The sequence below is a fragment of the Boleophthalmus pectinirostris genome, unplaced genomic scaffold (assembly GCF_026225935.1).
Source record: "Boleophthalmus pectinirostris isolate CB_2022bp ecotype Guang Dong unplaced genomic scaffold, ASM2622593v1 HiC_scaffold_2, whole genome shotgun sequence".
Lineage (NCBI taxonomy): Eukaryota > Metazoa > Chordata > Actinopteri > Gobiiformes > Gobiidae > Boleophthalmus > Boleophthalmus pectinirostris.
In genome coordinates, this window is record NW_026571152.1 from 634,351 (window position 1) to 645,446 (window position 11,096).

General features: G+C 43.1%; 1 protein-coding gene across 1 annotated transcript in view; it reads right to left on the reverse strand.

Annotated features, from left to right (window-relative positions):
- The window catches only part of plxnb2b (plexin b2b), a 438,171-nt gene extending 427,586 nt beyond the window's left edge, over window positions 1–10,585 (reverse strand). Inside the window, exon 1 of the mRNA XM_020919155.2 lies at window positions 10,175–10,585. The gene's annotated coding sequence lies outside the window, so the exon portion shown is untranslated. The remainder of the gene's footprint in view (window positions 1–10,174) is intronic.
- Between the last annotated feature and the right edge of the window lie 511 nt (window positions 10,586–11,096).

Genomic DNA, 11,096 nt, shown 5'->3' on the forward strand with positions numbered 1-11,096 from the left:
TTTTGTGGGTCTTAGTGCCAGAGGGCTGTCCGCTGGAGCCCACACGCTGTCAGCTCGTGTGTGCAGAAGATAAGAGCCCCATCACGTCCACCTTTAAACTACAGTGAGCACGGGAGCCGCTCCTGCTTCGATTGAGTTCACACCGTTAGACAAAAGCAGAAGTGGTGTCAGACTGGTTTGGGAAAAGAGGAATTGAATTGTTACAGGTAGTTCACAATTTCATGTTTATACTTGTAAAAAACTGATCCTGATGCCACCAGGCCAACTGACCAGTCGCATCTGTGGAAAGGTGACAGATAATACTCCCTACAACTGTACAACAACTCACCCACTGCATCAGAGTATAGAGGGACAGATAATACTCCCTACAAAACAACTCACCCACTGCACCAGACTATAGAGGGACAGATAATACTCCCTACAACTGTACAACAACTCACCCACTACACCAGACTACAGAATGACAGATAATACTCCCTACAACTGTACCAGACTATAGAGGGACAGATAATACTCCCTACAACTGTATCAGACTATAGAAGGACAGATAATAGTCCCAAGCACGCAAATCCCACTCATCAGAAAAGTTACACCGTGCGTATTTAGGGGAAGAATTTAGTGTTCAGTTTATCGTTAACAGCAAAAAAAATCCAATTATCCCCATTACATTTTTCCTCCTCCACCCCCTGTTGGAATCACACTTGACTACTTTTAATATGTTACACATTGGCCTGCTGGGAAATCTGGGCTGGAGCCTGAGACACTAAAGTGGAAGTAGGTCTGCCAGTTACTATGATTTGGGTTACGGCCCGTTTAGTCGGAACATGGAAAAAAGGAGATTAAGTTGTAATTTCAAAAATAAGCTTTCGGCATCAGCAGCCCAGAAAATGTACTATTTGTGTGAGTTTGGTCCCAGCGCTGTGTCTGTGGGAGGGGGGCAGCAGGAGGCCGGGGAGGGCTGTTTGCTTATGGAGGATTAGGCCTGTGCATTTGAATTGAAAATGACAGAAATCCAATAGAGGGGGAAACAAAGAGGAAGGAGTGCGGAGAGGAGTTCTAACAAAGGTGGAACAAGTATTTAAAATGTAAGCTCAGGTTAACAAGCTGCAAATGCAAACGCAAACACGCCTAAGTGAAAGTGATCTGCTTTTGACATTAGGGAGCGGGAAAATCAATGACATTATGGTGATTTAACGTTATGTTGCTTAATGAGGGGAATTTTGAACAGTGCAAAACAGAAACGCATGATGTAGGTGCGTTTGTTTTGGGAGATTAAAGGGCTCATATTTCCTCATCTTGTTTCCTCATCACAAACACATCTGCAGTTGTTTTTTTGTTTTGTTCACACATGTTTAACACACAAACCCTGCACATTTAGGCTGAGCTCTTCTCTCAAACTGAACTCCACAGACTTTCACTGGAATCATTTGGATCATTTCAACCCAGGAATTGCCAAACTCTGTTGAAGAAAATGTAAATAGAGCTGTTCTCTTGAAAACTCCCACAGCATTTGGAGCTTTGGAGATGTAGAGAGAATAATAAAAAAGGATTACTCAAACATGTGTGAATACAACAAAATGACTCCAGGTCTTTTGAGGAGGCAACAAAATTAGAACATGGCTCAAAACTCACAAGTATCAATTTTGCATAATGTAGGATCTTTAAATATCGATACGATTCCTGTCCAAAACATGAACATGACCAAAAATATGAATCATTTCCCCCCATATTTACTGATTTTGGTTTCAATTAAAAACTAATTTTAAATGTTTTTCAGTGTTGACTCCATGAAACAAAACAGCCTTTTAATCCTTGCCACTTAACACTAAAAATATTCTGATCTCTTCCTCCGAAGTCTGATTCAGGCTCCACACCACATGCTCTTACTGGAGGCTCTTGGCTGGAGACCGATTAAAAACTTAAGATGATCATTAACGATTACCAGAAATGACTCGATCTTAATTAAAACTGGATTAACTCTCCAGCCCAGTGTTAGTTCAGTAGTTAAAGTGCACAGTAGGCAGTTCTCTCATTTCGCTGTATTATGATTATGTACTGATATAGATAAGACGTTCAACTTTGTCCCTGTTTAATCAGTAGCCAGTAAGTTCCAGGTAAACCAGGTCCTTTCACTGATCTGATCCGTAAACAACAGACCAGAGCCGTGTGTCCCTCACCTGAGCTCGTCCACGCTCACCGTCTGCGGGTCAGTGTCACTGCGGGGCCCGTGTCCAGATGGAGGATCGGAAACTCACTGCACGGGACACGACCTCATGTTGACCTCTCTCTTTTTCTCACTCTATCTCTCCCTCTTCCTATTGTCGTCCTCCTCCTCCCTTCTTTCTCTCTCTCCCTATCTCTCCTGCTCTCCGCCTTTCCCTCTTTCTCTCCCTGCTACTATCCACTTGGTTAATCCATATAGTGTTTATCTATATCTTTTTTTCTCTCTCTTCCCTCTCGTTCCCCCTTTCTGTCTCTCCCTCCCTCTCTCTTCTACTATCCACTGGCTTAATCCATACACTTAGTACAGTGTTATTCATCTGTCTATTTCTCTTTGTCTCTCTTTCTCCACTCTCTCCACTCTCTCCACTCTCTCTACTCTCTCTACTCTCTCTACTCTCTCTACTCTCTCTACTCTCTCTACTCTCTCTACTCTCTCTACTCTCTCTACTCTCTCTACTCTCTCCACTCTCTCTACTCTCTCTACTCTCTCTACTCTCTCCACTCTCTCCACTCTCTCCACCCACTGGCTTAATCCATACAGTTAGTACAGTGTTCTTCATCTGTCTATTTCTCTTTGTCTCTCTTTCTCTCCCCCTCTCCCCCTCTCTCACCCTCAAACCCTCTCTCCTCCCCTCTCTCTCACTCTCTCCCTCCCCCTCCCTTTCAGTTAGTATCTAGTGTTATTTATCTATTTCTCTTTATTTCTCTTTGTCTCTCCCTCCTCTCTCTCCTCCCTCTCTTCTCTCTCTCTCCTCTCTCTCTCCACTGGCTTAATCCATAGAGTTAATATGTTATTTATCTGTCTATTTCTCTTTGTCTCTTTCTCTCCCCCTCTCTCCCCCTCCCTCCCCCTTGCTCTCACTATCCGCTGGGTTAATACATAGAGTTAGTATCTAGTGTTATTTATCTATTTCTCTTTATTTCTCTTTGTCTCTCCCTCCTCTCTCTCCTCCCTCTCTTCTCTCTCTCTCCTCTCTCTCTCCACTGGCTTAATCCATAGAGTTAATATGTTATTTATCTGTCTATTTCTCTTTGTCTCTTTCTCTCCCCCTCTCTCCCCCTCCCTCCCCCTTGCTCTCACTATCCGCTGGGTTAATACATAGAGTTAGTATCTAGTGTTATTTATCTATTTCTCTTTATTTCTCTTTGTCTCTTGCTCCTCTCTCTCCTCCCTCTCTCCTCTCTCTCCTGTCTCTCCCCGTCATACCCTCTCTCCCTCCCTCCCTCCTCCTCTCTTCCTCTCCTCCCTCTCTCCGCTGGCTTAATCCACACAGTTAGTGTATAGTGTTATTTAATAGCTGGAATAGCAGTAGTAATCCCCTGGAGACACGTTTGTGAAATATGGGAAATAGAACAGTGTCAGATGTTCAGTTAGTCAGGATTTCTTCTTCTCCGGCTCGTCCAGACTCATCCAGACTCATCAAGACTCATCCAGACAGGAGGAGAACTTGGCACACTCAAACAGCTTGTGTGTGTGCAGCTCCAAAGCAACATTTGTTCTAAAAATGGCCTACAAATCTGCTCGAATATTTAAGATATTGAACAATCTTCTGCATGTTTCACTAATATTGTTGTGTCCTACAAAAAAAAAAAAAAAAAAAAAAACAGCCCGTGGCCTCCTCCAGTCTGTTCCAACACCAGCCATCTGCTCGCACTGTCACAAGCTACTACCTCCTGGTTCTTCTCTCCGCTCTCCTCTCCCTCATTCACTCATCCCCCCGTCTTTCTCTCTGCCCACTCTCCTTTTCTTTTGTCCCCCATCTCTTTCTCTCTCTCTATTCCTCACCTTATCCTTCATTCTCTCTCCATCCCTCTCATCAACACTGTCAGCTTTCTTCTCCATCTCTTTTATTCTGTCTCCTCTCTCCCTCCATCTCACCCTCTATCCCCCTCTCTCTATCTTCTCTATCACTCTCTCTCTATCCACTCCTCCCTGACTTCCTCCATCTCTCCCTCTCTCTCCTCGCCCTTCCATGCTTCATTCACTTTTTATCTGCTCTGTGCTGAATAAATAGAGTGGCCTTATCTGTGCACAGGAGAGTGTTGATAAATGTTTTCTGCAGTTTGCCACAAAGGTGAAACAGACGAGCACACACCACCTCCTCTCTTCTCTCTTCTCTCTCTCCATCCATCGCAGTTCTCTTCGTTTCCTATATTCTTTTTGGGCACGTCAATAGCAGCCATTTTTCATTCAAGTCTCGTTTTGAGCACAAAACAATCCCAAAAGCCGAATGCAAAGTCTCTGTGTTACAAGCGGAACATGAGGGTGAAACAAAGCAGCATTTCAATGTGCTCCTCCAGCGCTGCTAATGGGCCCCGGGCCACAAATCAAACTCCTCACTCCTGTTGTTTTGGTGAATCACTGTTTTTTGGACGGAGAGAAACGCAGCCTCAGACCAATATCAGAGCAGAGGAGCAGAGGAGGGAAGGGTCAGCTCCATCACAAACATGTGACTGGGAATAAATATGGGAGAGAGATTACTACCCCGAGCAGGGACGAGACAAGAACTACAGCAAGGTGAGACACGAAATGGGGCCACTTTAACTTAAAGATGAAAAAAATGCACCCAACTTAAAAAGAGCCCATGTTGTACTATAGATGTCATCTGTGTCTAATGTCGTTTCCATCACACACACACCTGCACTTGTGTTTTGTTTCATTCACATGTTATACACACAAACCCTGTGTATTTAGGCTGTGTTCTTATCTCGGTGGGAAAACTCTCTGTTCCACCTTATGAGATCATGTGGTAATAAAGGAAGTGCTCCACTGTGTTTTTAAACTCCATACACCTTCATTAAAATCATCTGGATAATTCCAGCTCTGAAGTGGTTAATCTCTACTAAACTACTCACTAAAGGTTAAAAGAGCTGTTCACATTTTGAGCTTTGGCGCCGTAGCTAAGAGGATTACTCAAACATGTGTGAGTGGATCTTGTGTAATATAGAACCTTTAATGTATTGATGAATGAAAAATAGTCTCCCAAACTAAACGCACACATAAAGCTCAGAATGATGCTACTATGATGATATCGGGCGATCTGAAGGATGGTGCTTTTCATTTCACTGAAAATGGTAAATGGTCACATTTTTATACAGCGCTTTTTCACCTTCAAGGTTCAAAGAGCTTTACCTCAAGAAACCACTCACCCATTCACACACACACGCACACACACACGCACACACACACGTACACACACACACACACACACACACGCACACGCACACTCACACACTCACACGCACTCACACACACTCACGCACACACACACACGCACTCACACGCACTCACACACACACGCACGCACACACGCACTCACACACGCACACACACACGCACGCACTCACACGCACTCACACACACGCACTCACACACACACACACACACACTCACTCACACACACACACTCACACACACACACTCACACACACTCACACACTCACACACCCACACACACACACCCACGCACACACACCCACGCACACACGCACACTCACACACTCACTCACACACACGCACACACACACACTCACACACACTCACACACACGCACACACGCACACACACACAACACACATTCACACACACACTCACAGACACACGCACACACACACACGCACTCACACGCACTCACACACTCACACACACGCACACACACACACACATTCACACACACACTCACAGACACACGCACACACGCACTCACACGCACACACACACTCACTCACACACACACTCACACACACACTCACTCACACACACACTCACACACACACTCACACACACACACACACACTCACACACACACTCACACACACACTCACACACACACACTCACTCTCACACTCACTCTCACACACACACACACACACACAATCAGTGTACACAGACACTGAGGGCGAGGGGGGGTTAAGTGTCTTGCTCAAGGACACAACAACAGCATTCATCTGCGGCAGCTGGAATCACACTGCCAACCTGTGGGTCAGTGGATCTGATGCTCAAGCACTGATGTTTATGTCAAGAGCAGGATTTGAACCGCCAACCTTCAGAGCTGCTGTCTCCCAAAAGAAGAAATTACACCTTTTTTCCTGCAGCGACTGGAAACTGCTCGAGACGACATGACTTTTTTGTTTTCAAAGGATGTAGGAAAAGTAAAAAATAATACTTTTCGACACTGGAACAATATACAGTATGTATCAGATCATGCTCCTGTGCAAACAGAACTCAGCCGGAGTAAAAAGAAGACAGTGAACATTTGGAAGTTTCATCATCTCTACTGACAGACGTGAATTAAAAGTAAAAGAGCAGTAATTAAAGATTATACAGAGCTAAATACTGACAAAGTAAATGTTGATAAAGAGATTGAACAAAATGAAATGATTTACAAACATTCCAAAAATACCTTTCTTGAAGAGACTAAAAGAAAAATGAATGCTATTTGAAATCTTGAAGTACAAGAGGAGACTTTGATTTGATAATGGATCAATTATCGTCCAGTTCACAATTTGACCCTTACAATTATATATTTTTTGATTGAATACTTTTGCTTTTTGGAACTCTGGCTTCTCAAAAAACTCCCCAGATTTAAACCTTTAAACCTTCTGTCCAAATGTAAAAACACAAAGGGAAAAATCAGACGCCATGAGTGTGTGGTCTTGGTCTTGTGGCAATTCCGTCTTTGAGATCTTGTGACATGAGATCTTGTCCCATCCTTTAGCGCATTTCTAACTATTACTGATGATTGCCATAGAAATGAAATAGAGATACAAAGATCATATTTAAGACATTGTAAAAATTACTGAGGTGAGATAAATAAAAAGCATTATTAGGGGTGTGCAATATGAATGGATGTTTAGTGGATTATAATTACAACGATGAATGATGTGTTCAAATGTGTCTGTTAGTGCCTTGGAGGAGGATCAGGCAACTCACAAAACAAGAATGTCCCAGAACACTAACCACACTGGATTTTTAATGTGCTCTCTGCTGTCTGATGTCATTTTTATGGTTTTAATCACAGACAATGAGGGTGTGAGAAAAAATGGATTCAGTGAGATACATATACATTTACACTTCACTGTACAATTCTCATATACATGTCTCCATTTTTTTTAATATTATATTTTTCATCATAAATGAATTGGTTACATTTACAGTTTTCTACATTTAAAAAATCTTCTGTATTTCAGACAGCACAATATATATCCTGTTCTGACATACTGTTTCATGACATATCCTGATAACGTATCATGTGGCTAAATTCATGTAAATGCACACCCCTAATAACAGGGATATAACAATAACCGAAATATTGTGATATCATATCGTCAAAAGTCTCACAATAATATCGTGGACCATCACAAAAGGTTGAATTACAAGTCTTTTAGTTTAAATGAATAGTTATAGTGCAGCAATATAGAAAAAAAAAAAAAGAAAAAAAAAAAATCTACATAGACCATGATCCTTTGTTCCGTTCTTAATCTTAATTCTTTACCAAAGAACCAAAGTCTGGTCAAGGGTCAAGTGTTTACATTTGGATTGGACAAAAAAGGGTTACTCGTTCATAAGTTACATCTCTTACATCTCTCGTTCTGAAAAGTAGCACTAGGATGGAAACAAAAATATGAAATCAAATTTTTTTAAATGTGAGGCCAAAATTGGGGAATAAAATGTGAAATGTCTGTATTATTATTAGGAATTGTGTTAAAATCTAATCTTTTCTCATTCTTGTGGATCCAATGTCTAATATTTGGGTTTAGATTTAGAAATTGTTGAAGCCTCTCTACGGATCATAACAATGACAGGCTGCAAAAAAACACAAAAACATTCCCAACGTGTGCAAAGAAGAACACAGAAAACATTGAGCTCCATATAATATTGTGCAATTCTAGAAAAACCTAGCGGCAAACAGCGTAACGTCCACATGAGGAGCAAGTACAGCGTGGAGGTCAAATCCACTCGACCACACAACACACTTTGCTGTAATAGTTGCTGTAATGTGAAAAGTCGTCTACTTTGTTCAAATGCACTACAGGTTCTCAGTGACCTGACACAATGACAGCAGAACATACATTATAATGAGAAGAGGCTTGTCACAATTTCTTGGCCTGGGGCAACAAATATTCCATGAGTCTCCTGTAAAATGTAACAACACTACTACTCAAAATGACAACACACAACATCTGTTTTTGTAAGGCTCAGCAGTCTAATATGAAAGACATTTTGAGAAAAACAATTAAAAAAAAAAAAAAAGAGAAAGATTTGTACAAACATTTTCCAGGTGGTTTGCATAAGCTGGATCGATGGCATAGCAGGTATTAAAGGGCTCATGTTTCACTATTTTCTGATCTATGTTTTAATGTAGTTTCCTCATCACAAACACTCCTGGAGTTGTGTTCGTTTCATTCACACAAACTCTGCATATTTAGGTTGAGCTCTTTCCTCAAACAGAAAACACTCTGTTCCAACTTGTGATGTCATGTGGTGATACAGCACTGTGTTTTTAAAGTCCACACACCTTCACTAGAATCATTTTGGATCGTTTGACCTCTGGAATTGCCAGTCTCTTGAACTAAAGGGAAAAGGAGCTGGTCATTTGAATACAACCACTTCATGACATCACAGGGTGGAATTGAGCATTTTGAGCTTTGGAGATGTAGACAGACTAATAATAAAGAATTACTCAAAAATGTGTGAATGAAACAAAACACAACTGCAGGTCTGTTTTTAGAAGGTATCAAAATCTTTTGTCTCACAACCTCGTGTACCTTGAGAAATACATTTGTATCACAATATTTTTCTATCTTTTATTTTTACGTCCATATAGATTTATATAATAATGCCTTATTTGAGACCAGTTTTTTGCTATTTTTGCTTCTTATTTTAAATGTATTATTACCGTTTATACGTTTTCTCTTTGTTATTATATTATATCGTGATGTGTGAGCCACTGTGTCCAAGTCATTTCCCTTGTGGGTCAATAAATTTTATCCAAGTCTAACATTATAACACGGCTTAAACCTCACGAGACATATTTTTTGCAATAAATAATAATGAATAAAGATAACAAGCTGAAACCGGCCCATTGAAATATATTATAACAAGGTAATAAGTGACAGATGCAAATACATAAACAAACCGTGTCCAAAGAAAACGAGACAACAAGCGCCTCCCATGTGTACAGTGGTGTGTACAGTGGTGTGTTCAGGGGCCGCGCGAGTGTCTGACAGATCCACACTGTCCACACGAGACACCAGACTCTGAAAAGGCACCATCAATGACCCACTGTCCCCTAATGGGCGCACGATTGGCATAAAAACAACAAACCATGCCACTTGTGTTGCGCTAGCTTTGCCTGGCACTGCCCATCCTAACAAGCAACAACCAGCGCCACACATGCCAACTTGTAACTCAAAAAAATGACCGCACACACACCAGACACAGACTCGTGAAGATGAACCCAAACAAACACCGGCGCTGCTGCTGCTGCTGCTGCTGCTGCTGCTGGAAATGCTCGTTGTTATCGGTGAATTAAGCGCTCGATCCGCTCCCCGCCTCCTCCCTCCCGCCACACAGCTGTTGAGCAAACTTTACGCACGGGAATGACACCTGAAATCTTTGACGGAGTTTGCTTCAAATTGCACCACAAGATCGAAACATGTCTGTACGAGTAAAGCCCGTGCAGCGATGATTACTGGAGAGGTTTGGAGCTGCTGGAGGCGATGGGGATTTTGACAGGCAGCGTAGAGCCGAGCACAGCACAGCGGGGCTACTCCACAACACGACAGCACCGTAGGCGAAACCCCACATGTGCGCCGTGCCAGAGGGCGTGTGGAATTTCTTCGTAAAAATCCCCGGTTAAAGTAAGAGGTTACGTGCACATTACGCAGCCGTAGTACTGTTTCGGTTTCCACACACTTCCTAGCTCCCAGCGGTTTTCCTGGAACTTACCTTGGAGAAGCGATCAAACGAGTTGGAAACGCGTCCAGTCCCGATATCGATAGAAGAAGAAGAAGTCCTCCAAATATATAATGTCCAAATGGTAAAGTCCGTGCGCAAGTTTACGTTTCATTCACGTGGTAATAGGAGAGGAACCCGGGAAGGCACTGGACCGAATCAAAACGAACTGCGTGCGATTTGAAACGGCGAACGAGCAAGACGGGCAACTCCTCCAACAAAAGAGTCCGTGGCGGTGCTTAGCCGATCTATCAGGGACTTTCTCCACGCCCAGGTGCCTGGCGAGTCACATGGTCCAGAAAATCCAGGTGTGTGCGCGCGCGTGCGTCTCCGGGAAGCAGTTGGCGGCAAGAACACACCTGTGGGATCCGCTCGTTCACGCGCTCACCTCCTCGACTCGGCTGTCATCGCGATTTGTAACGAGAGAGAGAGAGAGAGAGAGAGAGAGAGAGAGAGAGAGAGAGAGAGAGGGAGGGAGAGAGAGAGAGAGAGGGAGGGAGAGAGGGAGAGGAGGAGCGTAAACCACTCAGAGCCTGGGAGGGAAGAGAAGAGCGAGGGATGGGGGAGAGGAGGGAGGCTGTGCCCGCTGCTGCCGTGAGCTCGAGCCGGAGAATCCAGAGGCGAGACCGGCCGCGCGCGAACGAACAAACGCCACGCCTTCCGCTTCCAGACACAAGGCGGCGGCAGAGAGACGGCACAGGACAAGCAGACAGAACAGCCAGCGGGGGCCACTACTCCCTACATTTACTACAGCAACGTTTTGTACAAGTAGTATTTTTTAACGTAGAGTTTATTGTTTCATATTAGAACAAAACAAACAATGATACAGAACAAATGCAGAACACATCCACTTTTCTCAGCAATCCTCCCATTTGACTTGTAATTGTAATTATACTGTTATCAGTGTTGGGAGAGT